General features: G+C 47.2%; 1 protein-coding gene across 3 annotated transcripts in view; it reads left to right on the forward strand.

The window, feature by feature from the left end:
• Positions 1–6,584: 6,584 nt before the first annotated feature.
• The window catches only part of LOC144682227 (cadherin-5-like), a 55,666-nt gene continuing 49,767 nt past the window's right edge, over positions 6,585–12,483 (forward strand). The window contains exon 1 of one of the 3 annotated variants that reach the window (XM_078544652.1): positions 6,585–6,952. The gene's annotated coding sequence lies outside the window, so the exon portion shown is untranslated. Of the gene's footprint in view, positions 6,957–12,483 lie in introns of all 3 variants that reach the window. The other 2 variants (XM_078544651.1, XM_078544650.1) reach the window with 2 other exon arrangements.

The following is a 12,483-nucleotide window of genomic DNA, read 5'->3' on the forward strand; positions in this document are numbered from 1 at the left end:
AACCTCTAATAAGTGGAGAAAACAACCAAATTACTGCAGCTCACAGCCCTCCCGGAACATAGACCACAAACAGACAAATGCAATCTCGGACTTCCTGGGAGAAGCACAAGACCATTGCCAAGACTTCTGGTTGGTGACTTTAGAAGTCAAAGGATTTCCAACCTGCTTTAAGCTCGATAAGGGTCTTGGGGTATCCATACTGGCTGATCATATAGCAGGGCTTCACACAGTTCCTGTCCAGGCATCAAATATTAAACTCCAAGGTCCAGGGTGAACTAACTGCAGGTCAAGGGTCAGATCACAGCCATTCTACACCACAAGGAGCAACAGATCACCGAGACCCTCTATAATCTGCACAATCAAAACATCTCTTTACCCAGTAGGAATGTGCGTTTACAACTGGGCTTCCTCCAGAAGGTAGAGGAGGTCCTTTCACCTGACAACAGGGCTGAATTCTGCCAGGAATTCCCACAACTCTTCCAGGGACTGGGTAAGCTACGAAATGAATATCACATTTTGCTGCTGCCAGATGCCATGCTGGTGTACCTGTTAACCCCCAGGAGGGTACCACATACTCTACCACCAAAAGTCAAGGAGGGAGTTGACTGCATTCTGCACAGAGGTGCCATTTCACTGGTCACACAACCACAGAATCACAGAATCTTAACGGCACAGAAGGAGGCCATTCGGCCCATCGTGTCTGCACCGGCTCTCCCAATGAGCATTATGACTAACTACAGGTCAAGTCATTGCCCTGCCTTTTCCCCATACCCCTGCACATTGTTTCTATTCAAATAATCATCTAATGTCCCCTTGAATGCCTCGATTGAACCTGTCTCTACCACACTTCCAGGCAGTGCATTCCAGACCCGAACCACTCGCTGTGTGAAAAAGTTTATTTCTCACGTCACACTTGCTTTTTTTGCAAATCGCTTTAAATCTGTGCCCTCTAGTTCTTGATCCCTTTACGGGTGGGAACAGCTTCTCCCTATTTACTCTGTCCAGCCCTCTCATGATTTTGAACATCTCTATCAAATCTCCACTTAGCCTTCTTCTCTCCAAGGAGAACAGACCCAACCTCTCCAATCTATCCTCATGGCTGAAGTTTCTCATCCCAGGAACCATTCTTGTGAACCCGGTGCTGTTTTAGGCTGGTGACAGTTCCCAAGTCCAACTGTCAACTCAGGCTCTGTGTGGACCTCATACAATCAAACAAAGCAGCCCAGGAGGAGGTCCCCCCAATTGCGCCTGTAGATAACAGCCTGATGAAGCTTGCCAACAGCATCCTCTTCACCAAACGCAACGTTAATAGTGGGTTTTGGCAAATACCTGTTGACCAGGAGTCCAGGCTGCTCACAAACCTCTATCATGCCGTTTGGTCGTTTTTGTTTTAACCGCCTTCGTTCCAGCTTCTCATCAACCCCAGAAATATTCCAGCGCGTCATGTCCACCATCCCAGAAGGCAAACAAGGAGTCATCTGCCACTTGTAGGACATCCTCATCAATGGCTCCACCAGAGAACAGCATGACCACAGGGTCTGAGAAGCTCTTAAGGCCCTCCAGGAAACAGGTCTCACTCCGAATGACAAGTGTGGATTTACTAAGACCACCATCAAATTTCTCAACCTTATTGTCCAGAGACAGTGGATCATAGTGGACCCTCACAAAACAAAAGCCTTTACCAACTCTCCCCAACTGACGTGTATCACAGACGCCCAGTAGTTCCTAGGGATAGTAAACCAAGTGGGCAAGTTTATCCCAAACTTAGCCACCATCACAGAACCTCTATGCGTTGCCTCTCAATGTGTTAAAGACAGGCTGGTCTCTTCAGATGTGCTGGACATTACAATCCAACATTCCCCGCTGTAGTGGCTGCTGACACTCCCTCCACTGACCTTGGTGCTGTTCTTATCTAACTCCTGAAGAATAGCAACAGGAAGCCAGTGTACTTCGCATCCAGAGCATTAACAGAAATAGAACGCTACTATGCCGCCATCGAGAAGGAAGCACTCGCTGTCACATGGGCCTTTGAGAGACTCTCAGGTTGCCTGATGGGCTTGTCCTTCCACGCATAGACAGATCACAGATTCCTCATTACCCTCGTGAATTCCACAGTGACCGTTAAAATGCCCCCTATACATTCGATGGTTTCGCCTTCACCTGATGTGATATTAATACACGGCCGTCTACATTCCAGGAAAGTAACAATCCACAGCAGATGCTCTCTTCAGAGTTACAGTAGGCCAAGCTATCCCCTTGGATTTCACACTCGTCTCAGAAGTATAAGCATTCTCTTCGACAGTAAAACCCTTCTCTGCCACAAAGCTCCAAGATGTCCAACAAGCACAAGAAGAGAATGTGGGATGTGCTGGAGGATGAGAAGGTTGGTCTAAATATAGTCCTGCAGACCAGCTCATCAGGAAATAACATGAGCAACGTAGGCACTGGACCATTGGGGGTGACCTCTTAGTTTTTGATCACTGCTTAGTCACTCCTAAGTCCATGTGAGAAGAGACCCTCCACAGGCTGCTTGAAGGCCACCTAGGCATTGCAAAGTGCAGAGCGTGAGCACTGCAATCTGTGTGGTGGCCGGAGATCACACAGGCTGTTCAAGATTTCATCCTACCCTGTCACACCTGTTGCAATAACAGCCAGGCGCCCACAGAACCCCTGGTGCCACCCTGCTTTCCACATCGGCCTTGGCAGAAATTGGAGCTCAACCTCTTTGATCATCAAGGCAAGGCACAGCTCGTTGCTGTGGATCACTATTCCAGATGGCTGGAAGTAGTCAGACTCAACACCAGACTCAACACCACTACAGCTGAGTCAGTGATCGGGGTGCTGTGTACCACCTTCCATCCCCATGGCTTCCCCGATGAAATCATCTTGGATAATGGTCCCCGATTTGCTCTTGACCACTTCCGCTAATTCACTGCTGACAATGGGATTGCCCTCATTACCAGCTCCCCTCTGAATCCTCAAGCCAAAGGCTGAGCGGGTGGTCCGGACCAGCGAGACCCTGGTGTTTAAGAATCCTGACTGGGATTCAGCCCCTGTTGCATTATCGGGCCGCGCCTCTAGCTGATGGATTCCCTCCAGCAAAATTGCTCATGGGCCAACATCTAAAGATGGATGTTCCTCTACTGCCCAGGAACCTCCGACCTAATGTTACCCCTACTGATACACAAGAGGGTGAGAAACATGGAGATCAATTTCCGTGAGAAACATCAACGGCAGGATTTTTACCTCGCTGGGCGAGCGCAGGGGGCGGGCCCAGGAGTGACACAAAACTGACCACCACCCGCGATCAGGCCCCGACCATGGTTTCACGCCGGCCGGCTGTTAATTGGCTAGCCAGCGTGAAATGCGCCCTGGGAGCCCCAGCGCTGCCGGGGTGAGGGCGGGAGGAGCGTGGGCGCTGAAGTGTGCGCGTGCACGGGGGGTGCGGTCAGTGAAAGCTCCCTGAAGGCACAGGGCGGCCTCAGGGAGCCGAAGATTTTTAACATCGAAAATAAAGAATCAAAAAAAATAAGGAAAACATGTCCCCTCATGTGACGGAGAGTTTACATGGAGCAGGGACAGGTTAAAAATGGCTTTAAAAATTTTCATTTTTTTAAATCACTGGTCGAAACCTCATCCCGACTGTGGATGAGGTTTTGCAAAAATGCAAAGGCCGCTTGGCCTATTTGCCTGCCCGCCAACCGAACGATTGGACAGGCAGCGACAAATCCAATTTAGTTAATTGATTAAGGGCCTTAATAGGCCTTTTATTTGCCGGTGGGCGCGCCCGCCGAGCGAAATATCGCGAGAGTGCGCGGTGGCGTCCGGACACTCGCCCGACATCATCGCGCACTATTTTACTCTCATTTGGGTTGGGTGCGCGCCCACCCAACGAGGGAAAAATTTCTGCCCCAGTAGTGGTACAATTCCAGACATAGGACTGAGACCCTGACCCTACCACCCTTAATCCGGGCCAGAGGCTTTGGACCCATGATTATAAGGCAGAAAGCATCATCCTTACCGGAGGATCTGTGCTCATACCTGGTCCAGACATCGTCTGGTATTTCCTTACACAACCAGAGAACCCTCATTTCACCGGAACCCACCAGGCCACAAGACCTTGATTACCGCACAATGTGGGATGAAGACCTTAAGAACACTTTGAGTGCCTTGCAAGATGCTGACCCACCCTCGGACCCACTTTCAAATCACTGGTCCCACTTGACAGTCACAACAACGCGGTTCAGAAGAGTGTTGAAGGCTCCACAGACCTCCAACCAGGGGACTGTGGGTGAGGGGGAGAGTGCAGGAGGTGGCAGGGCCAATTTAGTTTACATCGTTTAAAATAAATGCAATGTTAATAGTTTAGGCATTGTTAAAACTGTTGTGAAAAAAGTAGATAGTAGACTTGGGGGAATAGATATGCTAACAAGTGATATAGACAATGATGTATCTGTGACATCAGCAGTCATGTGCTGGAGACTCTGTATAGCAGACAGGCAGCACTCAGCGGAGATGTGCCTACTCAGCAACCCACCTCGTAAATACTACACATAGTGTAAATAAACTAGTTTTGAGTAACTACTTGAGTCAGGCTACAGTCCCTCTTTGTAAGAAACATGGCCTAGCACATCCACCAAACATTGAGAACCCCCCCATCGTAATCGCTCTATCATTGGCAGTCATACCTTCAACTGTCTAGGTCCTAAACTCTGAAATTCCATCCCTAAATCTCTCTGCCCTTCTGCCTTTCCTCTTTTAAACTGCTCCGTAATTCCTACAAGGGAGAGCTCCCCTACTTCATCTTCAAATTGGTGCAACAGGATCTTCTGCCAACAGGGCCTCAAGTCTAACGTCTCGTCTGAAAGGCAGCGCCTCTGGCAGTGCAGCACTCCCTCAGCTGGCCAAATAGCCTACTCCTGTCCTATGTTTGTTAACTGATACTGGGAGTGTCAGCATAGATTGGGTGCTCAACTTCCTGGAGTGGAAGTCGAGCCCACGACTTTCTGACTGAGGGAAACATGAACCCTGACTGGCTCACCTCTTTCTAGCCCAGGGAAACTGAGAGGTCAAACGTCGGAGCCTCTAATTCTGTTTGGCTCAGTGTGATCTTACACAGCATGTCGTTGGGCTGTGCAATAAGCTATCTTTCCCTGAAGCGTGTGAGTTGGATTTAATGACTTTTTTTTAACTCCTCATCAAGTAGAAGTTCACACCAACATCCTGTCCCTTCAGCTGTCAGTCCCAGGAACTGATCAGGAGCTGCTCGGAATGAGCTCTAGATTGTGCAAGTCATCCCAGGGGACATGGACTTTTGTTGCACCACACGGGCTGTTTTTGAAATCATTGTTTTTTCAGTGCCTCTGATTCCTTTCAACTGAACCAGCGCGAGTGCAGCGTTGCTTTGTAAATGCAATGCTCTTCCAACCCATGTAGGAAATACCCTTTGTTTATTGTCCACTCTGTACTTTCAAAAACAATTGTGCTCCATTGTTTAAGTCCACCCTCTGAAACATTCATTCCATCAGCCACTGGCAGCTGCAATTCACCAAGGCTCCTGTGACAGCACCTTCCAAACTCACAACTTCTACCAACTCAAAAGAAGGTCAACAGTCGCTTGGGAAGACCACCATCTCCAAGCACCCCCCCCCGACCAGGTCACACACCATGCCGACCTTGAAACTACATCGGCTGTTCCTTCAGCATTGCTGGGTCATTATCCTGGAATTCCCTGCCCAGAAACACTGTGGGGGCACCTTCACTTTGCATGGAGCCCAGTGGCCCCAGAAGAAAGGCCCACCAGCGCTCTCTCAAACAGAACCGAGGGATGGGCAATAAATGGCCTTGCTAGTCACCCCCATCTCTCAAGGAAGAATATAAAAAGTTTGGTGGGGACAAATCGCTGAGTGAGGTGATGCATTGAACTGCCTAGGACATGTTAAAAAATAAGGAAGTTGTAAGTAAGAAAGGAAGTCAAGACAGGGGAAGTTGTGGGCTAAATTATCAGGGAAGGTCATTGAACCAGACGCTTAAATGGATTCAGGAGATAATTGCATGTGTTTTTGGAATGAGATGGAATTGAGGGACATGATTAGATAGCAGGGTTGATTTATCAAAAAAAAGCCCAGGTTTATTACACCCAGCCTGGGCCCCTGTTTCATTCACTCTATGTCAATATTATTCAGCCCCTCTTTTCACTAGTGAATGTCATCAATAATTTTTTTTTAACTAACTAAAGAGTTATCTCTGTTTACATTTCTGATAATTTTGTTTTAAAAGGGGATGCTGATGGTATCGATGGTTAACTTGTAGAGGATGACTGGCCCTAGCATATGGAACAGTGGCATAGCCGCAGGTCAAATGTGACAAACTCCCCAGGGATAAGAACTTGTGCTTCTTCTGAGGTATAACCAACCCTGCTTCCACATCTCCACTTCGCTGAATCAATTTTAGGTTTCAAAGAGACACTGAAGACACAAAAAATAAGCAAGACAGCCACAGATGATCATTTATTTGAATTGGATTCAGAACACCCTCAGTATGAGCAGGTCAAATTACAGGCAGCTCCCCCAACCTATCATCTGACATACAGCACAGTAATTTCAACCACCACTTATTTCTCCGGGAATCAAAAGGCTACTTTGGAGTAATTACGCTCAATTTATCTGGTTTCCGACACTCTCAGCCCTCAGCCCTCTCAGCCCTGATATCACAAAAGTGTGAGACAATGTCAGGAAATGACTGAATGGCAAACAGGCTGGGTCCTCACAGCAGCAGCAAAGGAACAAACTGATCGGGAAAGCAGGAACGTCACGCTCAACATCACGACCACACAAGTCAACTCACTGAAATCTTTGTAACATATTTTTGCTTTTGAATATTCCTTACTTTTGGATGTAAACTGGACTTGCGGAGTTCTGAGTCAGACTGCAACAAAGTGATTTAAAAAGAGGTAAGTGAATTTGATTGAAGGAACTGGAGGGGCAACTTTGCTATCTTATCAGGGAAACCCCAGCAAAGTAGTTGGGGGTGGTGGGGGAGCGCGGCTTCAAGCATCCTGCTGGGCCAGAGAGCCAAGACTCTTAACTTATGTGGTACTTGACCCACGACAGTGTAGAGGGGGCTTTACTCTGTATCTAACCCTGTGCTGTACCTGTCCTGGGAGTGTTTGATGGGGACAGTGTACAGGGAGCTTTACTCTGTATCTAACCCCGTGCTGTACTGGCCCTGGGAGTGTTTGATGGAGACGGTGTAGAGGGAGCTTTACTCTGTATCTGACCCCGTGCTGTACCTGTTCTGGGAGTGTTTTATGGGGACAGAGTAGAGGGAGTTTTACTCTGTATCTAACCCCGTGCTGTACCTGCCCTGGGAGTGTTTGATGGAGACAGTGTAGAGGGAGCTTTACTCTATATCTAACGCCATGCTGTACCTGTCCTGGGAGTGTTTGATGGGGACAGTGTAGAGGGAGATTTACTCTGTATCTAACTCCATGCTGTACCTGTCCTGGGAGTGTTTGATGGGGACAGTGTAGAGGGAGCTTCACTCTGTATCTAACCCCATGCTGTACCTGTCCTGGGAGTGTTTGATGGGGACAGTGTAGAGGGAGCTTTACTCTATATCTAACCCTGTGCTTTACCTGTCCTGGGAGTGTTTGATGGGGACAGTGTAGAGGGAGCTTCACTCTGTATCTGAACCCGTGCTGTACCTGTCCTGGGAGTGTTTGATAGGGACAGTGTAGAGGGAGCTTTACTCTGTATCTAACCCCATGCTGTACCTGTCCTGGGAGAGTTTGATGGGGACAGTTAGAGGGAGCAAAAGGCAGTTGAAGCAGAGTCTTAGAATATTTTTAAGGCAGAGCTGGATGGATTCTTGATTAACAAGAGGGCGAAAGGTTATCGGGGGTTGGCAGGAATGTGGGGCTGAGGTTACTATCAGATCAGCCATGATCTTATTGAATGGTGGGGCAGGCTCGAGGGGCCGAGTGGCCTACTCCTGCTTCTAATTCGTATGTTCATATGGAGCTTTAGCCTGTACCTGACCCCATGCTGACCTGCGCTGGGAAACTGCTATTGGGGTGCTGCATTGCCTCCCCATGACTTAAATATCATCAAAGCATTAAGACATTTACTAAGAACAAGTTCACTTCAGAGAAGAATCATTGCCCCTGGTTTCCTGAAAAGAAAGGTGCTCCCCTCCTGAGCATGAACATTCTCATTACCCTGTCTGAGCACAAAACTTTACAAGGAAGAAGTTTGTGGCTCTCATCACAAAGCGGGATTGGTAGCTTCCTCCATCTGGATCAGTTTCCTCTATTCTAGCTGGTAACTAGGATTGACTCCATCCCTTGCTATTTCCAATGCATGTCGGGCAATGATCAAAAACAGGAAAGGTTCTCTTCTTCATTAAGGATCAATACGTCTGCCCCATTTCATGTGTTTTAGTCCCACTCTGATGCACCTTTATTACGTGTGTACTTTTCATATCTGGCTTAGTAGACGTGTTGAATTATGCAATGAAGTCGTGGATCAACAAGGACAATTGAAAAGATTCTCAAAACTTGTTTTCATTGTGGTCATTGTTTTCTCTGATTTACTAACCGCCCATTCAAGGTTGCTGAATTTTTTTATAACATCCTTAGTAGCCGTAGTCTAACATGTTAAAGCAGTCTTTCTTTGGAGTTTCTCAGCCCTACCTGTTTCTCTAATCTCCTCTAGTCACGCAATCCTCCTAAATACCTGCACTCCTCCAATTCTGCTCTCTTATGCGTTCCTGATTTCACTCAGTCCGTCTTTGGCGGCCGTGCCTTCAGCTGTCTCAGCCTTAAGCTCTGGAATTCACCCCCTCAACCTCTCCACTTCTCCCTCTTCCTCCTGCTTTAAGACGCTCCTTAAACCTACCCCCTTTTGGCCAAACTTTTTTTCATCTCTCCTAACATCTCCTTAAGCGGTTCAGCATCAAGTTTTGTTTGATGGCAGACCTCTGAAGGGCATTTCACTGCGTTAAAACCTGTAACATAAATGCAAGTTGTCGTTACTGGGTTTATGTTGTCTCCTTTTCCCACATTGGCCTTTTGCCAGCCATTGTTCAAATCTGATCCAATCGGAGGCAGGTGTAATGCAAAAAGCTTCATGTTGAAAAGCCTGACGCCCCCAAGGGTGGCATCTGAGGTGTGACAATCAAAACAAACACTCCTGCAGCAGACGGTTGATAAGCAGAGTCGGAAATTTGGTAATAATTAGCAAAAGAACCTGGGGGGCGAGGGTGATTATTTTTCGCACAGTCTGTTGTTGGTCTCTGGGAAGAGTGGTGGAAGCAGATTCAATAAGAACATTCAAAAGAGAATTGGATACAGAATCACAGAATCAAAAAAATCACACAGCAAAGAGGGAAGCCATTCGGCCCATTGAGACTGTGCTAGTTCTTTGAAAGAGCTAACCGATTAGCCCCACTCCTCCTAATCATTCCCCGTAGCCCTGCAAATACACAAAGAGGCAAAAAAAACCCAAAGAGTCAAAGGAAATGTTTTTTTACACAGCGAGTTATTATGATCTGGAATGTACTGCCTGAAAAGACGGTGGAAGCAGATTTAATAGTAGCTTGCAAAATGGAATTGGATAAATACTTGGAACAGGAAAAAAATGGCAATCTGTAGGGAAAGAGCAGGGGATAGTTAACCCTCAAAAGAGTCGACACAGATGCAATGGGCTGAATGGCCTCCTTCTGTGCTGCAAGATTCTATGGTTCAATCCTGAGCATGGCATTTTTTTAATAAAGTGAGAGAAACAACTTGAAGGGCAGTGAAATGCTAAATTGTTTTTTACCCTTTTACGGGATACGGGTGTGGGTGGCTGGGCCAGCATTTAGTGCCCATCCCTAATTGCCCTCGAAGCGGTGGTGGTGAGCTGCCTTCCTGAGCCGCTGTATTCCCTGCGGTGTAGGTAGACCCACAGTGCGGTTACGGAGGGAGTTCCAGGATTTTGACCTAAAACCTGCAAATTGCTGAATACTAAGAAATACAGGGCAGAATCCTACATTTTGGTCCCAAAGTGGAAAAAGAAGTGCAGCAGAGAAAATCTCAATCTGCTCATCATCGGGGGTTATTGCCCTGGATCCAAAAGCTCACACCATGGGAGCACTGGATCCTTCATGTTCCATACAATGACACATTGTGCCTTCCAGGAGCTGCCTTATAGAATTCTATAGTTGGATCACTTCCAATATTTTGTGGGAACGAAAACCGAAATAAGGTCACAAGGAAGTGAGCAATAAAAATAGATTACTGACTAACCAGATCCCTCCTCAAGGAGACAGCAAAGAAAGACATGTAGTTATCACTCTTGTTTCCTAGTCGGATGGTGCGGGTTTAAGTCCCACTCCAAGGCCAGGATTATACGGCCTGCAGCCGATGGGTTTGCAGGCAGGGAGACCCGTAAAATTCCCTGGGTGGCCTTCCCACCGCCTGCACAATCTTCTCTGGAGGAGACAAGGCCTTGAGCAGCCTCAGTCCTGAGGAAGGCGGGAGGAGCTCAGGGGTCTGGGGAAGCCCAGCAGGTCACCCCTGCTGGGGCCTTGAGTGGGCAGGGGGTGGGGCGCCTCTCTGTCTGCAAGGGTTCCCTGTCTGCATCTCCACCCCCACACCCCCCCATTCTCTCCCCATGAGTGCTCCCTCATCCCCCCACTCTCTCCATCAAGACCCCTGCCCATCTCTCCCCACCCTCCCCTGTGCCTCACCTCCCCTCCCCACCATGGGGCCCACAACACTTACCTGGTCCTGGACTCCAGGACTTCGAACCTGGGACTGCTTGTAGTGCCCCCCACTGTTGCCACTGTTGTCACTGGGATTACGGAGCTGCTGGCCAATCAGAGGGGTGGAAGTTCCACTTCCAGCCAATTAACACTCCTCGGTACGTTAAATGGCTTCGGGGCCATTGTGATGTATTGTAACTGCCCTCTGAAATGGCCTAGCAAGACACTCAGTTCGAGGGCAATTATGGATGGGCAACAAATGCTGGCCTTGCCAGCGATGCCCACATCCCATGAAAAGAATTTAAAAAGAACCTTGCTGTCCATGTGTTTGTATTAACTTAATTGCCATTATCATATTGAATAACTCAATTTTGAAGGTGGTAACACAGTAGATGAATGCATTTTTAAAGTATTGATGCATTATGCTAGAACACGTGGGTTAGATTTCATCTTATAAGGAGGCAAGTGTTTCAGGTGGGAGGGTCAATCCTCCTTTAACATGCAGGCATTATAAGTAGGCTTTATTGTAAAGCATTGTTGGATGCAGTGATATAGTTCTTTTTAAAGAGCTCTGAACTGGAAATTAAATAAGACTCTAATGAAGTTTATAAACCAACTGTCAACCAACTGATTGGAAAAAATTGACTCACGATTTCCACACCACATCTCTTGATTTTTAAGGTCTCCCTCACAATTTACAAAATGTTGAGGTTGGCATTAGTGGGTTCACACATTACTCCTTTGCTCACGGGCCTATATTGGCTCCAGGTTAAACAATGCCTCCATTTCAAAATTATCATCCTTGCTTTCAAATCCCTCCATGGCCTCATCCCTCCCTATCTCTGTAACCTCCTACAGACCCACAACCCTCCGAGATCTCTGGGCTCTGCTCATTCTGGCCTCTCGGTTATCCCTGATTTTAGTCTCTCCACCACTGGCGACCATGCCTCCAGCTGCCTAAGCCCTAAACCCTGCATTTCCCTCCTAAACCATGCCACTTCTCTACCTCTCTTTGCACCTTTAAGACATTCCTTAAAACCTCCCCCTCTGACCAAGCCCTTGGTCATCTGTCCTGCTATCTCTTTCTGGGGCTGAGTGTCAAATTCTGCTTTTTGCACTCCTGTAAAATATCTTAGGACATTTCATTTTGCTAATAATATAGATATATAAATATTTATAAACATGTAAATACAGGTTGTTGTTGTTGTTGTTGTTGAAACCTGTCCAGGAGGTCACACGGACCAAGTGTTAGCTATAAAGACACTTGCAATGCTACATGATGCAATCACTGCCAATGACTAAGAATATGACACTGTGTTATGACCACCGCCTGGTCAAATATCATCATCTAAATACAATGCAGTTTGCCTTCACTATACCCCTTACTCTGAACTCCAGTGAAAATGAAGTCACCAAAAGGACTCTGGTGTATCAAAGGGAATTTTGATACACCTACACTGAATTATTTCAAGATTACACTTTCTCCTGGACCACTGAAAGTGAGCTCACAATACTGAGTGGAGGAAAATAAACCCTGTGAAGGGATTTGCTAATTGGGTGTAGCTATGATGCGCACTGTGGTTAAGCACATGGTAAACATTAGGAAGTTAAGAGATAAATTCATGGAAGTTACATCACGAAAAGCATGCCATTCCGCCCAACCAGTCTGTGTTGTAGCCTCCACACAAACAAACAGCTCCAACCACGTTTTTGTTTTTTTTATTCATTCACGGGATG

Source organism: Cetorhinus maximus, chromosome 6 (genome assembly GCF_964194155.1).
Source record: "Cetorhinus maximus chromosome 6, sCetMax3.hap1.1, whole genome shotgun sequence".
In the NCBI taxonomy this organism is placed as follows: Eukaryota; Metazoa; Chordata; class Chondrichthyes; order Lamniformes; family Cetorhinidae; genus Cetorhinus; species Cetorhinus maximus.